Consider the following 20,409-nt stretch of genomic DNA (forward strand, 5'->3'; position numbering starts at 1 on the left):
TTTGCTGTCTTCATTCTTTTCCATCAGGTTGTTCTCAGGCATTTAAGTCTCCTATAACCCGGTCTAAATATACTTACCTCTACCTGTAGATATATCAAACCAGGCATAGTTTGTTCATACGCCTTTTTTCAATCATGCCAGTTACAGTGCTAAATGCTTTGTGTAATGACCTAGTTTTATTTTCTGAGAATCCTACTTCCTTCTACTTGGATCTCAGAGTTCTGCAAATATATTCTTAGAATTCCATGTGATTGTTTCCTACAACTTACAGTTTTTTTAATAGGATATAATGTTGTTGGGACATATTAATCCAGCTAGTTTTGTCCCTCCCATGCTCGTCATTTGAACTGCAAAATCGGAAGCTGCAAATCGGGGAAGGGCCTTAAGTGGAGGCAAGAAATGGACTTTATGTGACTCTTCAGTTTTTGTTTTTGTTTTTTGAAGATGTATGTATATGACAGAGAGAGCATACAAGCAGGGAGAGTGGGGGAGGGAGAAGCAAGCTCCCTGTTGAGCAGGGAGCCTGATGTGGGGGCTGGATCCCTGGACCCTGGGATCATGTCCTGAGTCAAAGGCAGAAACTCAACCAACTGAGCCCCCTAGGCTCCTGTTTCTTTTTTTAATTCGAGAGAGAGAGAGAGAGAGAGAGAGAGAAGAGCATGAGCGAGGAGGAGATGGGCTGAGGGAGGAGGAGAGAGAGAATCTGAAGTGGACTCCACACTGAGCATGGAGCCCCAAGGAGCCCCACATGGTGCTTGATCTCATGACCCTGAGATGATGAGCTGAGCCAAAACCAAGAGTCAGATGCTTAAGGGACTGAGCCACCCGGTCACCCCAACTCTTCAGTTTTAATAAAGATCTGGAAAGCAGTCATGATCAGCCTGAAACATTTTTCATCCTCAACATTATCCTAAGGCAGATAAAAGATCATTAAGCTTGGACTGGAATAGGAAAACAGCAGCTTAGATGTGAAGGAATCCCAGAAAGTTACTGTGGTCTCCCTTACAGTAGACCCATTGACTAAGGCAAGCTTTCTCCCCTTTCTCCCCTCAGGTGAGTAGGACACTCTTAGAGCTGAGGTGTGGCTCAGAGACTACAGCCTTGGAAAACACTGTGTCCTTCATGGCGCCAGAGCCGTGGTTTATCCGTGGTGTATCCGTGGTATATCCTGGGCTCTCTGTGACATATAGGCAGCTGTGTTTAGAAGCACATTCATGAAGACCCTGGGACCCTAACAGTGTGCTCAGGGTTCTAGAAGGTTGTGTAACTAAGCAGAAGAACAACCATCATCTGCCAAGTGCTCATGGCCGGGGAAAGCCATAGCCACCATTCAGAGTGGGTTCTGTGTTCTCATCTTTTCCTCTGAATCTAACTCCTACTGAGAAACCTATTGTTGAGAGTTTAAACCTGAAATGACTGAGAATTGTTCAAAAAAGGCCGGGGAGGAGTTTCTTGAAAGTGCCAATATGAAATATGCTGGAGCAAATTGAACGAAGACTTGAAATAAAAAATAGAATGTAGAAAAGAAGAATTTCATTTCTGCACACCTGAGTCAGTGATTTTGAAGCTCATTTCCATTTCAGTAATAAACAGCTATTCCCAGAGTCACCAACTGTGAGAGCTCCCTCTTGCCAAAACAAATGGAAAAGTCTTTGAAGTTTACCAGGCCTGCTTCCCTTTGTTGTGTAGAAGTGAATTTTCTATTCTACATTCCTTTTGTCAGGATAGACTGTTCTCTTTCCTGGAGGGATGGAAACTTCGACTGGATTTTTATTTTGTTTTATTTTTTAATTTTTTAAAGATTTTATTTATTTATTTGACAGACAGAGATCACAAGTAGGCAGAGAGAGAGGAGGAAGCAGGCTCCCCACCGAGCAGAGAGCCCAATGCGGGGCTCGATCCCAGGACCCTGGGATCATGACCCGAGCTGAAGGCAGAGGCTTTAACCCACTGAGCCACCCAGGCGCCCTGTATTTTTATTTTAAACTTTGATTTTATTTTGAAACCTTAACATGGAACATTTTCTCCCTTTAAAGTAATACACACCCTTCTAGGTGACGGGTGATCCTGTGGCATTTCTGTGGTCTCTGGTTCAAGCTGATGGCACGCACACACACATACATAAGCAATTTGATCACATAACTGGTTTCAAGATGGTAAAACAGCTCAGTGTTCTAGTGGCTGCTTCCGAGAAAAGGTAGCATTTCGGAAGCTGATCATTATTTCCTAATAAGTATTATTTGACAAGTGCGTCGGTGTTCCTCCATACTTGGCCCACTGTTTTTGGAGCAGTCTGCTGCTTGTCGACGAAAGCACCCCCATTGGTGTGGCCTGGGCTCAGCCCTCTTAGACCTTGAGCCAGAGACTTAATCTGTGTCCGTCATTTTGTCCCTCCGTACTTGGGTACTTTGGCCATTTCTAATACCGGGAAAACAATAATCCTTCAGATGGTTGTGAGATGTAATAAGACCCCTATCAAGTTCGTGGAATGGTGTGTGGTCTGTAATGAACACCCTCAGGGTTAACACAACACAGTTTGGGTTTTTCAGAAAGAAAATGTGCTTTTGATAAGATGACCCTTTCACAAATACAGTGTGATTCTACAAGAAATAAAAATGATGATGTGATTAGTTAAAAAGTTAGCCCGGCCTGCAATCAGATTCTGGAGATAACTGCAGTGACTTTTGAAATTACTCATGAGGCAAAACTTTGGTTTTACTTAATCTTAAGGCTGAAGGGGCAGGAGGTTCCATTGAGGCAACTAGACTAAAATAATTATTTGCCCGATTGTCTCATTCTAGAAGCTTGCCCATATATCCGAACATTTATCCGTGAGTTTAAACTTAGAAGCTCAGTGATGTTTGGAGAGAAGAGGAATCCAGTCCCTGCCTCCAGGGACTTTGGGAGTTACCTCTTTGGTAGAGGACAAAGCAAGACTTGACTTTTTATTACCTAATCCAGTTGAGCAATAAAGAGGGAGAGACTCCAGGATAAACTGCCTGACAGAGGTCACAGGGAGGATTGCTTGCTGAGAGAGTGTTGTGTTCTCATTGACTCTTTGTCTTGTTAGGAAAGCCTCGAAGTAAATGATTATGACCAGAGAGCATTTTATTTGGGTGGCACCTGTAGGAGTTTAGATTTTAAAATGAGTGATCTGGAGTTGGGAAAAGACTTTTAAAGTGAGGGAAATAGAGGTGATTAGGGGACAGTCAGCACTTTTAGAAAGCCAACTTTTTGACCTAAGGCTGCAGTGTAGGCTCTCCATATTTTAAGAATGTTTTACAGTGAAAAATAGGGGAACTAATACATTTTTCTTTAAGAATTTTTCCTCTGTGCTTCCAAATGGAAACAAATTTCACCCCTCACCCCTACATTTAATTTCTTTAAATAAGAATACATTGCTTAAGTTTCTATCTTTTGTGAATTAGTATTTGTACAACCTCAGGTTTCTTGTTTCCTGAGGCGTATGAATGTTTGCTTTCTTTAACGCCTAACATTCACAGTAAGATGATAAGTTTTAGCCATAACAAGAGATATATAAATATATGAAGATCTTCTTAAAATTTACTTAATACAAAAGGAAATTTATAACAGTCATAAGCATGTACATTTTGATATGTTTAGCCTGACTAGTTTTAGATTTAAAAATCATTAAAGTGCTTTGAAAGTTATAGGTACACCTTTACTTTTCATCTTCATTATTTTCAAATTAAATTGGTATGTTTTGGGGTGCCTGGGTGGCTCAGTGGGTTAAAGCCTCTGCCTTCGGCTCAGGTCATGATCTCAGGGTCCCAGGCCTCTCTCTGCTCAGCAGGGAGCCTGCTTCCTCCTCTCTCTCTCTCTCTCTCTCTCTCTCTCTCTCTGCCTGCCTGCCTCTCTGCCTACTTGTGATCTCTATCTGTCAAATAAATAAATAAAATCTTTAAAAAAAAAAAAAAGAAAAGAAAAAAAATCATTATGTTTTTATAGCAGTCAACATATTTGTACTCATTTTCTAAATTTAAATGACCTTTCATTATCTGTGAAAGTACCAAACAACCAATGATGTTCAGAAAATGCATCCAGTATTTTCTGTTTTGTTGTTTTTCTTTTCTTTTCTTTTCTTTTCTTTTTTTTTTTTCTCAGCACTGAGTAAACTTTTGTGCTTCGAAGTAGAATTTTTAGTTCTTTCCTGGACTGACTTATGCAAAGTTATAACTCACAGCAACTTAATACAAATTGCTTTTGAGTTTTAAGATGAAACCACATTTCAACCTAACAGTGCCTGAACTTAGCAGACACTCGGCTGGAAATCAATTTCCTCTAATCTTGTTCATTTTGATACTGCCACAGCATTTTTTTACATTTTCTTCCTTGAAGTCACTAGCTTTCTGGTAGAAATTGCTATATCTTTCTGAAGATGGAGAAATCTCGCCTGTCTTTCACCCTTCTCTGAGTTGGCCAATACATGGTAATTGGTGTGTGAATCATGTGCCTGTGGAAGGAACTGGAAATAGTTCCTCTGTGAACCCTGGCATCTCTTTTTCTGAAATCTCCCCCCTCTGCAAGTCACCCACTGCACCATAAACTTTCCATCAGACCACCTGTTGTCCTAGTATAGTAATTTTTCTGTATGCGTGTCTCACTCCATGAAGTTAAGGTTTTATTTTATTTATTTTCATAACGTCTGCATCCGGAAATACCAGTGCCAAGAGGAATAGATTTTTAAGACTACAAATTTATTATTTTATTTAACTATAATCTCTACATAAAAGTAATGAAAATAATTCTAAAACCTCAAAGTAGCTTAGCAAAATGCATATGCTGAGAGCTTTATTTTGACAAAAGGTAAAGATTTAGATCTTGGCAAGGAAATGGTTATATGTAACCATATATACTTGCATTTTTCTACCAATCTTTGATACTACTTGTCATTAGATGCATAAACTCAAGATCATACATTTCATACTAATACTGAAAATCTTAGCATTTGTCTAATTTTCCTAGTTTTCCCTGAGTTAGTTATCTTCTCTGTAAAAATGTAGCTAATAACACCTAATTATAGAGTTTCTTGTGGACTTGAATAATGACACATGGAAGCATTTAGCATGATGCCTGGCCCATGGTATAGTGTTAACAAATATCTGTCTTCTCCCTTGCCCTTTCCTAGAATTTTCACATTGTCCCATGTGAAAGGGAAGAAGTAGAATATATTAATCAAATAAAAATGTTTTCTTTTTGTATTTAGTAATTTAAGTAACTTTTAAAATGTTTAAATATTTAAAATCAAATTTGAGAGGTCAAAAAAGCAAGAACCAGAATAGTTTTACAAAACTTTAGTAACAGGGGCTAGCATATGGGAATCAAAAAGAGGGTAAATTATTCTGATTATCCAGAAACTGAATATTAAATTAACATTGCTGAAGAAGAACAAAGTATAACAGAATGCACACAAAAGTAAAGCATTGCCTTAGCAAATTATCAAGGTAGAATCTGGAAGAAGATATGTGAAAAAGAGGTAAAAATTGGAGAAAATAGACACGTAAGGAGAAAAAGCAGTATTCTGGTTGAGGTTTTTGTTTTGTTCTATTTCGTTTTGTTTTGGGTTTTTTCTGGTTTTGTTTTTGGTTAGGACGATGTAGAACAAGCATTTCCGGCTCTCTGGTTCTTTGTAACCTCTTTTGTTAAATGATCGGGACCAGATGATTCTTAAGGTTCCTTCAATTTCTGCAGTGTAAAGGTCATGAACAGAGAGAAGAAATGTGTCATACGCAGAAGTGGGCGAAAGGTCTTTGAACGAAGAGTCACAGCTATTTATATCTGAATACATGTGGATGTTCTGGGAACCCAGGAAACTCTGTGGTCTTCTACCCTAGAAGATTTATGTAGAATTTCCCTTTGTGTGTGAGCTATATCCTTAGAATGAGAGCTCCTTGCAGGTAGGTGTTGCTCAAGGATCCAAGCCAATTTGAGCATCCACTATTACCAGGTTATTTTAGTAAATAGTGGTAGCCTTCAATAAATAACAGCAGGGAGAGCTCAGATCTCCTGCCCACAATAGACAAAGGGAAAGCTCTCTCAGATGGACTTCTGACTGAAACAGATGAGTAACAAGCAGGAACTCAACCTGGTGCTCATGCTCCGGGAACCCTTCGCTCTCCGTAGGCCCAGTACGTCTTACATGGATGAGTCGGAGGCATATGCGTAACATGCTCACAATGGAATTCAGCTAACCACCCAGTCCCAGGCAGATAACCAGGAATACCCCCAAATCAAAAGCTAGACAATGGGTCATTTCTCAGCTGAGCCTTATGCAACCAGGCTTGGTGGGTATAAAGAGCCTACAATGTAAGAGGAGGGAGTTAGCCATATGTCTAGCCAACTCCTAAATCTTTCACTTCATCACTGAAAACCTTACGATTTTCAGTGGACATTATTTAGGGACATTTTCTGATTTTAGGAGATAAAGATAACAAAATTATAGACTTTGGTTACATGCTAAATAGCTTGACGATGAGCATTCGTAGCCAGGATAGCAGCCCGTTTTGAGAGGGTAGCTTAAAAATGCTTAGTGCTCGTGGGCTGTTTTCCTATAGAAGTATTTGAAGTACCTATAGAAGTATTTGAAGTACTTTACAGAAAACCTCACAATAGGAGTCATGCTTTCTTCCTTTTTGGGACGGACTTCTGGGCACCTCATGGCCACATGATAAATCTTTATGGAGCACGTGTATGGATAAGGACTCATGTCATCAACAGTCGTCCCCAGGGAACTATTGCCTAAATGATGTGGGGAAAATCAGCTTTCATTTTGTCCAATTTAGCATATACCATATTGGTTTGATTTGGTGTTGGAGTGTCTTTGTTTCAATTTTTTATTCTAATGAGTTGCGTGTATAATAATATGCCCACCAAATACTGCTATCCTGGTTCTCTTTTATGGCCAAAGAATGTCATGATTCTTGTAGACCTGAATTTGCTCATTTTGTGAGGCCCTGCACCAGAAACCTCTTCTCTCCAGCTTTCACAAACTAGAATAGTCATCAATGCTTTGTTTCTTATCCTAAAGACAAGCATGCATGTTGTTGTATGGTTCCTAGGAGGACTGCAGAGTCCTGTAACAAAGTCACAGGATGAAAAGAGTCTAGGGAGTTGCCTTGAGAAAGTAAGTAGGGAGATCCCTGGAGAGGGACCTGCTTCTGTGTTCTTTTAAACGTCACAGAGTAATTGTTTTTCTCTCTCTCTCTCTCTTTCTTTTTTTAAGGGAAAGAACCAGAGTGAGGAGCAGCTCACTCTCTTGCTGGGGAGGTTGGTAAACACTGGCGGCAGGGTTTACTGTGGCTTAGGAATCCCACTGCCTAAGTGGAGTGTCACTCAAAATTCCACAGCCATTCTTGGATACTTGGAGGTGGGGCTGACTGATGTACAGCAGGGACTTGACCCTGAACTTGGGCCAGACTCAACCACAGTTATCAGTGTTAATTCCGTTGTCTTCCAACCAGCATCTTGCAAGTGAGTTAATATTGGCGGCCCTGGGTTTTTCCACCGGACTTCGAACTGGTAACTACGCTTATGTAATCACTGTGAAGTTTTCTAGCTTAACAACGTAGGACTCAAGACCAGTGCCTGCAACACTCAGATCTCTATGTTAATCTGATCGTTGCTTTCTTCTTGTCCACTGTAAGCTCTACTTGTATTTTTTCTCTTCTCTCAGTGAGTGAGTGAGACCTGCACCTACAGGCAGCCTAACCAAAGCTTTTAGATAAGAAGTTATAGAAAGTAAAAGAAAATGGAAAGAGTTGGTCAGGTGGAGTAACTTGGCTGTGATCTTGTCAGTGAGAAGTACGTTACTAAGTGATAAGAGGGTCTTCAAAGATATTTGAAAGTCTTCAGACCCTCCAATGTACAAGTGCTTATACACACACAGCAACGGAGGAATATCTTAATAGAGCAATAACCTACTGAAGGGCAAATTCATGCTCTGTTGTCTTTTACTCTTTAAGAATACCTATACCCAGGAAGACTGTTGGAGAGGGTCATTTCTTACGTGAAGAAGCAGTTACAATATCATTACGCAAGTTTTGAACTCACCGGTATTAAGATTGTAAGGCAGAGTGTTCTCTTCCCAGTCTCGGAGGAAGCAGCGGCTCTCTTCCACACTTAGAGTCAGCAGTAATCCCTAGAGGTCACAGGTGGAGTTTGTCCTGCGGACATTTCCTGGTGTGACTCGAGTGGACAGCTGGCTCCTGTGACTTGTTTGAGAGGTAACTTTGCAACTTTGTTTTTTTTATACTCAGGTGAGAGAACTTGGTCATCATATTGTGATTACCAAATCTTTGATTCAAAGGCTAAGAAGATACAGGAATTAACATTAAAAAATTAGCCATTCCATGAAAAGCAGTTTTCGGGTTGCACATCATTCCTACACTGTTTCTGATGGTAAGAACCAGCCACATGGAATGATGATAGGAGGCATCAAAGATCAGATACTAGAATTTGGTAACATTTTTGCAGATTTCAGACATAGCCATTTTACTGGTCGCATACAACCATTTCTAGTCATGGCATTTTATTTTGACCTGCATTGTGATACAGTGTTCTGTGGGAACAAATGATATCTGTATCCCTTAACTTAAATGATCTTAAATAGTTGGAAAGTAAACCTTGTGAATTATAAGACAGCTTTCAGTTCACATCTGTGGGTATTGTGTGAAGACAAGGGGACCAAGGAGAGAGAGTGTTTGACAGAGCTAGGGACAGGAAATGCTAATAGAACCTCATTCAAAGAATCATTTGTGACCTTGCTTGTACCTCAGACCTATACAATTCTGTTTGACATCTGCGTGGTTAATATTACTGAAGCATTCTGGACATGCTGTAACTAAACATTTTGGTACCAGATTACAGCCCATTACATATGTTACCTAAATGTAAGCCATTAGAAAACAAACAAAAAATTGAAATGATGTGCTGTGAGGTAATGCAACTAAACAGATATAGTTTTTCTACTAAAGGGTCAGGATTTTGTAAATGCCAGCATTATGCAGATGACTTTGTCTTTAGACAGTTTGAATATGTATGTATATGTATATATATATATATATATATATACACACACACACACATATATGATCAGAGTGTTAAGTGGATGATACCAGGTACAGAAAATGATCAGTACCAAGTACGGGTTGGGCAAACAAATATTTGTTGAATGAATATTTGTACCTGATATCACCCACTTAACACTCTGATCATCAATCCCATATACATACATACGTATATGTATTCTATATATATACACATATATATATACACACATGTATATATATATATATATATAATCAAATACTATTCTTTAATAAGTTAAATGGGTGTCAACACAGGAGCATTTTATAGGAGGTCTACTGGGTCATCAGGGAATCCCGCACTAAATTTGATACCACGGGTTTTCGTATTTCTCCCTTAAGGATGATGAAAGATCAGTGAATTCCTAAGTATCTGAAGTCTGCGGAGTCTTAGGTTGCTTAGAGACTGAGTGACTATGGGCTTGCTATGGTAACCCAGTTTATCAGTGAATGCAGAGCCAACATAGCTGGCGCGTTGCCACGTCTCCGTACTTCGCTGGTAAGACTATTCAGATCAGGTCCTCTGTTGTAACAGTACTTTCTATTATTTATACAGTCAAACTAAAAATAAAATCACAGACTACCAGATTTCAAAATAGCGACCTATAGTTTATAATGGGTAGAAACTACATGAAAATTTTTGTTATTTCTAGCATATTATGTGTGTTGGTTATTAGTCCATTGCCTACCTTGCTTTTATACAAATGATTTTCATTAAATTGAAAGCATGACAAAGCAGGACTAGTAAAGTATTTAATCTATGTGATAATAAAAAGGTTCTGTAAATTTGACTTAGATTAATCGCTCCATGCAAATGATCTGTAAATATATCTATGTATGTTATGCTAAACATTTTCATTTTATATTAACTCTTTATTTGCATATAGTAAATGTGTTTTACACAATTTTTTCTTTTTAAATCTTGTGCTTTAAGTGATATGCCATGTCATCTGACACACAAATGTATTAGATAATTTATTTGGAAAGCACATTTTTGCAATAATGGAAAAGACCTTAGAGACCTACTCTCATCCTCACTTTGAATGTTTGCTCCCCGTAGTACCTTTGCAACTATTTTGTCTTTTCTGCTTTTAGACATGGTTTCAGATTTTAATGACATCTTTTCATACTTTTTGTATATTCATGCTCTATTTGACTGTAATCTCTGCACCTCTCCATAGGTGGGCGCCGTATCCCTCTCCTCTCCCTGTTGATCCCAACTTCCCCGTGTTTATTCCAGTCCCTAGCAGAGCTGGAGCCTGCAGCCTCTCCTGAGGAAAGAATGCTACCAGGTTCTACCTGCCGTCCTTCTCTCCTGGGTTTTGGCATTTATGCATTTTGTTTTGATATTTAAGAGTTCATTGCATTAAAGGTTCTCCTGAGAGCAAACAAAAAAAAATCAGTGTGGCTCAGGTTTTCATGGGACAAGGAAGGATACATTTGGTGATATTTCCAATTTGTTCTTTGTACTTTGTTCATTTCGACAGAATTCTGAAACTGATCAGTGTGTTGGATCCTCCAGCATGTCTTTTTCAGCTGGCTGATGCCCAACTTAATGATAATATGTCTCATCTCATGGATGGAAAGAAGTACAAAGACAGAACTTAGGTCATTTTTCTTGAACCAACTGCTCTCAGAACAGAAAAGCCACTTCCCAGGGGTGCCTGTTTAAGGCTCCAATGACTGCACCATACTAACTCTCTTGCCAAAGGTGCATTTTGAAGTCAGATAAAGGCCCACTGTTTCGTAACAAAATAAGTGAGCAGTCCAGAACAAGTCTTCTAGACAACCCAGAGGAGTCAAACTATTAGCAAAGGATTACCTAAATTAGTTTGAAAAAGATAGATTGGCATGTAAAAAGTTAGATGGTAGAGTATAATATTTGGAAAACTTGGAAAAAATTCTAATAGGCAAAATAATATAACACCCTGGGGCACCTGGGTGGCTCAGTGGGTTAAGCCTCTGCCTTCGGCTCAGGTCATGATCCCAGGGACCTGGGATGGAGCTCCGCATCAGGCTCTCTGCTCAGCGGGGAGCTTGCTTCCCCCTTTTTCTCTCTGCTTGCCTCTCTGCTTACTTGTGATCTCTGTCAAATAAATAAATAAAATATTTTTTTAAAAAAACACTTATTATGGTCTACATCAAATATTGAATCATGTTTTTTAACAAATTTGGAAATCAGGGACACCTGCGTGGCTCAGTGGGTTAAAGCCTCTGCCTTTGGCTCAGGTCATGATCCCAGGGTCCTGGGATTGAGCCCCCTGTCAGGCTCTCTGCTCAGCAGGGAGCCTGCTTCCCTTCCTCTCTCTCTGCCTGCCTCTCTGCCTACTTGTGATCTCTGCCTGTCAAATAAATAAATAAATAAATAAATAAATCTTTAAAACAATATTTGGAAATCTTCATTTTTTTTTAAAGATTTATTTTAGAGAGTGCGTATGTGCACACACAGGTGGGGGCGGAACATAGGTGGAGAAAAGAGGGAGAGAAGCAGACTTCCCACTAAGTGCAGAGCTCATCACAGGGCTCAGTCCCTTGACCCCGAGATCATGACCGAGCCCAATCAAGAGTTGGATACCCAAACAAGTGAAACTCTCAGACGACTGTAGAGATCTTCATTTTAATAAATAAATGTCTCTTCCTTGCTGTGGACCGATAAACATAATTGGTATATTAGATTCATTTAAAACACTTGCAAAGATCTTATTATATAGGACCATGTCCTTCATCCTTGTATTGCAGTTCTCCGTAAATATCTGTGAACTGATAGAAGTAAAGCCCTTCATAAGGACATCGTCTCATGTGGAACAATCAGACTGTTGGTACAATATGTGCAGATTTTTGCTGAAAGCAGATCCCAACTGTACTTTGTTTGATTTCATGCCTGGTGTCTTACTGGGAAAAAAAAAAAAAATATATATATATATATATATATACACACACACATACCTACATATACACACACATACCTGGAAAACAAGAAGTCTTTTTTGTTTTAATTAACATGTAACGTATTATTTGCTTCCGGGGTACAGGTCTGTGAATCAATAGTCTTGAATCAACAATTCACAGCATTCACCATAGCACATACCCTCCCCAGTGTCCATCACCCAGCCACCCTATCCCTAACCCCCCACCCTCCAGCAACAATGTTTGTTTCCTGAGATTAAGAGTCTCTTATAGTTTGTCTCCCTCCCCAGTCCCATCCTGTTTCATTTTTTCCCTCTTTAACCCCTACAACCACCCCACCCTTCCTCTCAGAGTCTACTCAGATATATATGATAATTGTCTTTCTCTGATTGATTTATTTGGCTTTGGCTTAGCATCATACCCTCTAGTTTCATCCATGTCATTGCAAATGGCAAGATTTCAGGGGTTTTTAATGGCTGCATAGTATTCTGTTGTACATATATACCACACCTTTATCCATTCATCTGTTGATGGACATCTAGGTTCTTTTCCATAGTTTGGCTATTGTGGTCATTGCTGCTATAAACATTGGGGTGCACGTACCCCTTCGGATCACTACATTTGTACCTTTAGGGTAAATACCCCATAGTGCAATTGCTGGGTCATAGGGAGCTCTATTTTCAACTTTTGGAGGAACTTCCATACCGTTTTCCAGAGTGGCTACACCAGCTTGCATTCCCACCAACAGTATGGGAGGGTTCCCCTTTCTCCGCATCCTCGCCAACATCTGTTGTTTCCTCACTGGTTTATTTGAGTCGTTCTGACTGGTGTGAGGTGGTATCTCACTGTGGTTTTGATTCTTATTTCCCTGATGCCAAGTGATATTGAACACTTTTTCATGTGTCTGTTGGCCTTTGGATATCTTCTCTGTAGAAATGTCTGTTCATGTCTTCTGCCCGTTTCTTGGTTGGATTATTTGTTCTTTGAGTGTTGAGTTTGATAAGCTTTTATAGATTTTGTATACTAGCCCTTTATCTGATATGTCATTTGCGAATATCTTCTCCTATTCTGTCAGTTGTCCTTTGGTTGTGTTGACTGTTTCCTTTGCTGTGAAAAAGATAAGCAGTCCTTTTAAACTTGATGTCAGATAACCTGGTAACCCCTCTTCTACTAAAGTATTCAACATACCCATGTCTCTTTTTTATCTATGCTGCGGTACCTCTCCTATAGGCCTTTCAGTATCTATTCAATGCCTATTTGAACACCTATTATGTGGCAGCCACTGTTTTAAAATCTGGGATATAATGATAAACACTACTGACATAGTTCCCAGTAAGTACATTATAGGGAGCTCTATGGTGACGGACTCCCTTGCAAGTCATGAATAAACAAACAAATGATGAATTGAGCTTTTTATAACACCTTTTGTGAGTATAACACAAAGGAGTTCTGGAGATACATAGAAGAAAATATAATCACATGGTATTTTATATGTGCTTAATATTAATATCTCTGTAGCATGTAGTGTAGAAAACCATATTTCTTACCTTTTTTTTTTTTTTAAAGGCCTCCTGGTTAAGTCCTATTTCTTGACCACACTTAATGAACCAGAACTTTGGTTAGATATTTTAGTTGCTTGAAATATATGTGACCTGAGGTCCACATTTTACATAGACTGGGTCTTGTAACCCAAAGTTTGGGTTACAAGCTAGCTGAATCAACCCAGGGATTTTTGGCTGTCCACATAACTGAAAACTCCAGTTAGTACTCTTTATGCATAGTTGGATCAAACTTGCTAGTTCTTTCTCCTTAACTTTTTCTGTACTTCCCTTTCTTGGGGTGTTGTCTTTGACTTGGACTGACTTTCCTTGAGATTTTGAGAAGTTCTCCAGCAGCATGCATGTGTTTCCTTATTCTTCTACATTGAGGATGGGGATGGGGAGAAATAATAGTAGAAAGAGTGATTCCCACCCATGTTGTGCAATGTTGACCAATGTCTTTTTGAGTCCTGAGGGAAAATGTATGTTCTGGTAACACTCTCCATTTAATTAAAGGAAAGTATTAAATGGAACATTTGTATTTTTAGAGGAGAGTCTCTAGAATCAAAACCTTTATAAATAAAAACAGGGAGCGGTTTTTAAATTTTCCTTCTGAACTTAATATTTAAGGGCATCTCTAAAAGCTGAGTCAGCTACTCATGGCTTCCATGTCACAAGCTTCTCCTTCCTACACGGGAGGAACTAAGGATCTGAGGGTGTGAAGCTCCTGAAGAAATGTTACTGTCTGTCTTTCCTCTGGGAAGTTCTCAAGCATAATGAAATATCCCTTACAGATCATGATTTAGTCAGTTAAAATGGCTGAATTTAGTCAGATTTATTCATTATGTTTCATCTTTAAAAATCAAAGCCAGTTTCCCAAAACACGTCTTAACACTTGTGTACTGGACTTAAAAAAAAAAATTATTCTCAGTTTTAATTTTATTCCCCTAGGATCAGAGGAAGATTGAAAGAGTGACCTAAACAATGGTAGACTATTCTAGAAAGAAAGTTTCCCAAGTGATAAATTTGCACCAAAAGACTTAAAAAGAAAATCAGACAGTATTTTTCCCCTAACCTAGCTGACATGAGCCAGAGAAAGTCTACTAGTAAATAGTATAAGTATAATTTAATCTTCATTTTTTTTAGTTTCATGGTTTGAATAATTTAAATATTTTATACTTCACAGGGCGGTAAATAGGAGGTTAAAAGAACAAGTGACAAAATAAGGCAAAGTTTAGGCAAAAGTATTTTCTGATAACATTTGGTATATTGAATTCCCATTTGGAGGCTGGATGCCTTTCAAAACAGAAATATCTGTTAAGTGGATAATGTGCACCTGTTTGTAAAAAGAGTGAAGGGTCAAATGAATACATGATTTCCGCGGATTTAAGGATAGCCATGCTTCTGTAAATGCAACTGCGCAAAGTAATTTTGGATGCAACTCCAAATTTATATAACCAAAATCATGGACCCTTTTGACAAAATACTAGAAAAATAAAAACGAAATACCCAATAGGTGCATAGAAACCAACCAGGACAAATACATGTAGGGTGACCAAGGAAAAGAAGGAAAAATTAAAAGAGAAGCTTATGAAAGGTAGAAATCTATGCTGAGACTTATTATAAAAACAATATTTGGGGACATGCCTCTTTATAACGTAGGAAATATTTTCATGGTTTCTATTTTTGAAATGAGTTAGTTCATGAAATGGTATGGTTTCCGTGCTTTCATGGACTCCCTTCAGCTCCCAGTATTACCCGAGGTGGCTGCCTTTCCTCCAGCCTACCATGATGACCCAGTTTTCCCTGAGGAGTTGTAGGAAATGAGAGGAAAAACCGGCTTAGCCTCATTCTTGGATCATATCCAGGAAATGGTTTTTAGCCCTTGGAATACATGGAGGATGCTGCTCCGAGCCTCGTATCTGTGGCTTGGGAAAACAATCATATTCTCCGCATTCACTCGGAACAGGAAAGCACTGTGCTGTTAACAGAAGAGCCTCACAGAGTCCAGTGAAACGCCCTCAGAGAACAGAAGCACTCCAGTTCACAATTGTCTCCTTACCCATGAGCTGGAGGCATGGTGGAGGGGGACAGTTTGCCTGCCTGCATACCACAACAGACAGACCTCAGGCCCCCACGGCCAGGAAAACAGTTGGGTCCCAGCAGTCCCTGAGGAGAGAGGAGGTCATGAAGCAGAACAAAACCAGCAGGACTGAGTCAGGCGAGGCTGACATTCTGTAGCAATTCATACTCTACAAGCCGCTGCTGTTTACTTGAATCACACCCTCAGAACAAAAGAGAAGAATGACCGTCAGGAATCTGAAAGGGATGGTCATGAGAAACATGTTTTGGGTCCTGGGTTGCTTGTTGCAGAGCTAGGACGAGGACAGAGACTTGTGCAGAGAGACGGGGCAGATGCTGCCTAAATCCACCTAAACCTCCCCAGTACAGTTACCTCCAGGTGATTTCCTTGATCAGTTTTACTCTCAATGCCCCAAAGTGCAACGTAAGCTTTTTTTTTTCTTTTCTCTCTTTTTTTTTTTTTTTTTTTTTTTTTAAGATTTTATTTGAGAGAGAGACAGATAGGGAGAGAGAGCAGGAGTGGGAGAAGAGGGAGAAGGAGCCCAATGCGGGCTCTATCCCAGGCCCCTGGGATCATGAGCCTAGCAGAAGGCAGGTGCTTAAGGGACTGAGCCACCCAGGTGCCCCACAGAGCAGGCTTTAACGCTGCTGCTACTGAAATGTCACAGCCAAAATTCAGTTTCATAGGCAAGTCAAACTTCTTTATGATTCAGAATCAAAGTGCAGAGATTACAGAGGGGAAGGTTTTACTCTACCTCTAATGAGCCATGAGCAGATAACCTTGTGATCACAGAGACACATGGAGGCCAGTTTCAGGGTTTTGATATTTTAGAATTATCCTGAATTCACCTATCTGTCTGTGTCACAGAGTGGTAGTGTATTACTTTTTATTCCATCTAGGTTCTTATGTTTATGGTATCTGGAATATGCCTGTTGAAATATTTAAAAGACGTGAGCTAAATGATTCATAACATTTCCAGGTAAATATTTGCTTCTGGAAACTTTATCATATATATTTATATAAACAGTCTGTGTGTGCATGTGTATATTTTCAGTGTTTTTGTTGTTGTTTTCTTACTACTGTACGAGGCTTTATTCAAACTGAAAACTACCTCTAGTGTAAGATGTTCCCATCTTGAATCCAGTGGATTCTTGGAAATCTTAAGAATATATTTCAAGTTCTCCCAAGGAGCTCATTGGAAACGTAGCACTCTAACCTAAACTTGTGGGTCTCTTTGAAGGCAGGAAACTCAGGCTTGCCCAAGAGCAAACCCTTCCTTTAAGCCCACTAAGAACCAGCCTGAATGACGCTGATGATTTGATTTCACTCTAGGACTGATAGACTGTTTTATGCTCCCTTAAACCTTCTAGGAGAGGCGGCTGTGTCACTCAAATGTAGGCTTTGTGCCAAGTGATTCTTTGTAGTGTAAAACTCTTCCACTTCAGACAAACAGAAAAAGAAAGGCTACAGGAGTGTATTTTTTCCTGTGTGGTGATTTTTAAAAATAAATTGTTGTTGTATAACCTGCATCTTAGAAACTTCTTTTCATCTTTAAAGAGACCTAATTAGGTATGCTTCTATGTCCCTGGAAAAGTGTGTGCATACATGTGCATGCGTGTGTGCATGGTGTGCACATGCATGTGCATTTAACTCTTACAGGAATCTGATGTCCAAGAGTTGTGTATCTTTGAACTTAAGGTAACAGATTGTCCAGTGGCATGGATGTCCATACAATTAAGGTGGTTAGTATGTCTACGAAACGGAACAAAATCACTTTGATTCTCATTATTCAGCTGATTTCTTTGTGTAAATTTTTTTGTTATGCCTTTGCCACACTCTTCAATTTTCCCTGATGGTTTCCCTGATATCTTTAGCGTTTGAAAGTACCTCATTTTGATCAAGCCATGAGCTAACACAAACATAACTGGATTTTGCTAAGCCTTCTTTATTTTATTTCATTTTTAAGACCCCACTTCAGGGGCTATCTGTATAGTCAGATTACATTTATTTTTTTTTAAGATTTTATTTATTTATTTGACAGAGAGAGATCACAAGTAGGCAGAGAGGCAGGCGGAGAGAGAGAGAAGGGGAAGCAGGCTCCCCGCTGAGCAGAGAGCCCGATGTGGGGCTCGATCCCAGGACCCTGGGATCATGACCTGAGCCGAAGGCAGAGGCTTTAACCCACTGAGCCACCCAGGCGCCCCATAGGCGCCCCGTTTCTTAGGAATCAAATGTGCTTCCTCTTTAGCTCAGTCATTTTTTAAAATATTTATCCTGTGAAATTTCAAAATAATAGGTGTTATATATTTTTTTCCTCAACCTTTTCTAATTTGGCATTTGTTAATGGCTTGTTTTCCTTATTGATTATTGTGCTTTCTTTCCTACTATTTCCCCATGCCGTGTTTTCAGACCTAGTTATCCTTTCACCTGAATATTTTTGTTTTTACCCCTAATAATTTTCCATTTAGTGCATGAGCACAAATTCCTCTGACAACTACGCTGATCATACCTTTTCCTTATGTTTCTTAGTATCATTTAAATATTGCCTTATTTTCTTCCCCTTTCCCGAGCTGAGTCAGCTTAGCAAACTGTTGAAGTAAAGACTAGGTCTGTCAACATTATTAGATGGCCTGTGAAATTTACATATTGATTTGGCCCTGCCCACAGAGCACTGGCCACATATACAGAGGTGTTCTCTCTTCAATCTCTTTTCCACACAGCTCCTACCATGGCTTCTATTAAATATATGGGTAAGTTTACTTTCTCATTTTAATGTAGTGTCTTTGCTTTAATCCTGTGTTTCCAGTCATTAGATTACATGGTTTAAATCTGAACTTTAATTACCCTGACATTCTGCATTTTACCTTTAATGGTGTCCTTGAAATTCTCTTCTAAGGCCATCTTAGAAGCCTCTGTTTTAGTTTCTCAAGCTTTGACTGGCATGACATTATACTGTTATGTCTTAATTATGTGCATCTATATTCATTTATTTTTATTCCTGCATGTGAAGTCCTTTCTCACCATAGAAAGCAGGTAAAACATGCCATTGGTTTGATGCTTTCACAAATAAGCAAGGTAGCAATTGAAAATAATAGATGTATTATATCTATTATATATATGTCTATGTGTGTATATACATATGCATAAATATGTATACATATGTGTATATGTTATGATTAGTTATCCCCAAAGATTAAAGTGATAAATTTTACTTATGGTTTGACATTGGCAGCTAATGTTCTGAAATCATTTACAGGCCTTTAGGAGGATTTATTTAATTTCAAAATAATTCACTTAGTAACCACTTACAGACTACACATTTACTGTTCATTCTCTGTTGTGGTTAGAAATCATTTTCTTCTAAAGGTAACATCAGTTTTTTAAAAATTGTTGTTCAATGTGTACAAATGTGTCAGGGTATATGTAAATTTAGGTATTGATTAAGAACTTTTCATTCTTGTTTTCTTTCAGAAAAGAGTATAGGCTCTTCATTCAGTCTATCTGGGTTTTAATCCGGGCTTTGACGCACACCAGCTTTGTGACCTCAGTTATCTAAAGGCACAGGGAGGTGGTATTGCAGGTCCTTGAGGTAACACAGGTGAAAGACTTAGTTCAACAAGCCTCCAGTGTGTCTGAGCTCCCTTATGTCATCATCATAATTAGTAGGTCTTTGCATACCCATGCAACTAAAATTGCATTGTATATTATACTAAGATTCTTCTATCATACTAAGATGATTTTTCATTTCCTGGCCTGTAAAAAAACAAAAACAAAAACAAACAAGCAAAAAAGCCAAACACCTAAAAAATTCCATCTCCTAGTAGAAGCTGCATACAGATTTATATTAGGTTTAAACCTAATACCTGATTTGATCTTTCTGCCTGAGGGTGTAGGTGAATTCTGTATGATTATCCCCTTTGTGATGAATGGAAATCAGAATTACAATGACTGTGTGTTACAGAGTCCACAAATCTTGTTGTTGTTAATAAGCAGTGATCAGAATCCAGGCCATGTGACCCCTCTTTTAGAGTCCTCACACTGTGTACATCATCTGCTTCTCAAATATGTTGCAATATTTGTTACTCAATTCCCTTTCTTCTTCCTCTTTTACTTCATAGCGTTAAATTCCATGAATCAGCTTATCCAAAAATATTGTTACAAATGATTTTATTTAAACCCTACAAATACTAAAAGAATGATTACTTTTAATATTTTTGAAATGAAGAGAGTCTTTCAAAGTATGACACAATATGTTAAAGGAAATTACTGTGAAAGTTAATGGCATAAAAACTTTAAACTTTAGTAGTATAAAATTAGACAAAAAATGAAGTTAAATATTATCAAAATTTTTTAAAAACTGTCAAATGTCAAAAGACTGGCTAGTTCCTTAGTAATTAACAAGGAAAGGACAAACAAATTCATAGAAGAAAGATGGACCAGAATAGAATCACAAATACTTTAGAGATTTATTGGTTTTAGAGACAGCGTGTGTGCACGAGCATAGGAGGGACAGAGAGAGAGGGAGAGAAAGAATCCCAAGCAGACTTGCTCCTGAGCATGGAACCCATGCCAGGCTAGGTCTCACAACCCTGAGACATCAGGACCTGAGCAGACACCAAGAATCAGACACTCAACTGACTAAGCCACCCAGGCACCCCTCACAAATATTTTAGAATAGAAATGGCTAATATACCTAAGAAAATAGGTTCAACTTCATTCGTTTGAATATTTACCAATAAAAAAGTACTTGTTAAAAACTCAAAATTCAGTATAAACC

General features: G+C 38.8%; 1 protein-coding gene across 2 annotated transcripts in view; it reads left to right on the forward strand.

The window, feature by feature from the left end:
• Nucleotides 1–20,409, forward strand: part of CD36 (CD36 molecule) — an 81,426-nt gene that overhangs the window by 18,545 nt on the left and 42,472 nt on the right. Inside the window, exon 1 of one of the 2 annotated variants that reach the window (XM_059170956.1) lies at nucleotides 18,287–18,382. The exons of the other annotated variant lie outside the window; for it this stretch is intronic. The gene's annotated coding sequence lies outside the window, so the exon portion shown is untranslated. Of the gene's footprint in view, nucleotides 1–18,286; nucleotides 18,383–20,409 lie in introns of those variants that run through there. 2 annotated transcript variants of the gene reach the window in all.

This window comes from Mustela lutreola, chromosome 4, assembly GCF_030435805.1.
Source record: "Mustela lutreola isolate mMusLut2 chromosome 4, mMusLut2.pri, whole genome shotgun sequence".
Taxonomy (NCBI): domain Eukaryota; kingdom Metazoa; phylum Chordata; class Mammalia; order Carnivora; family Mustelidae; genus Mustela; species Mustela lutreola.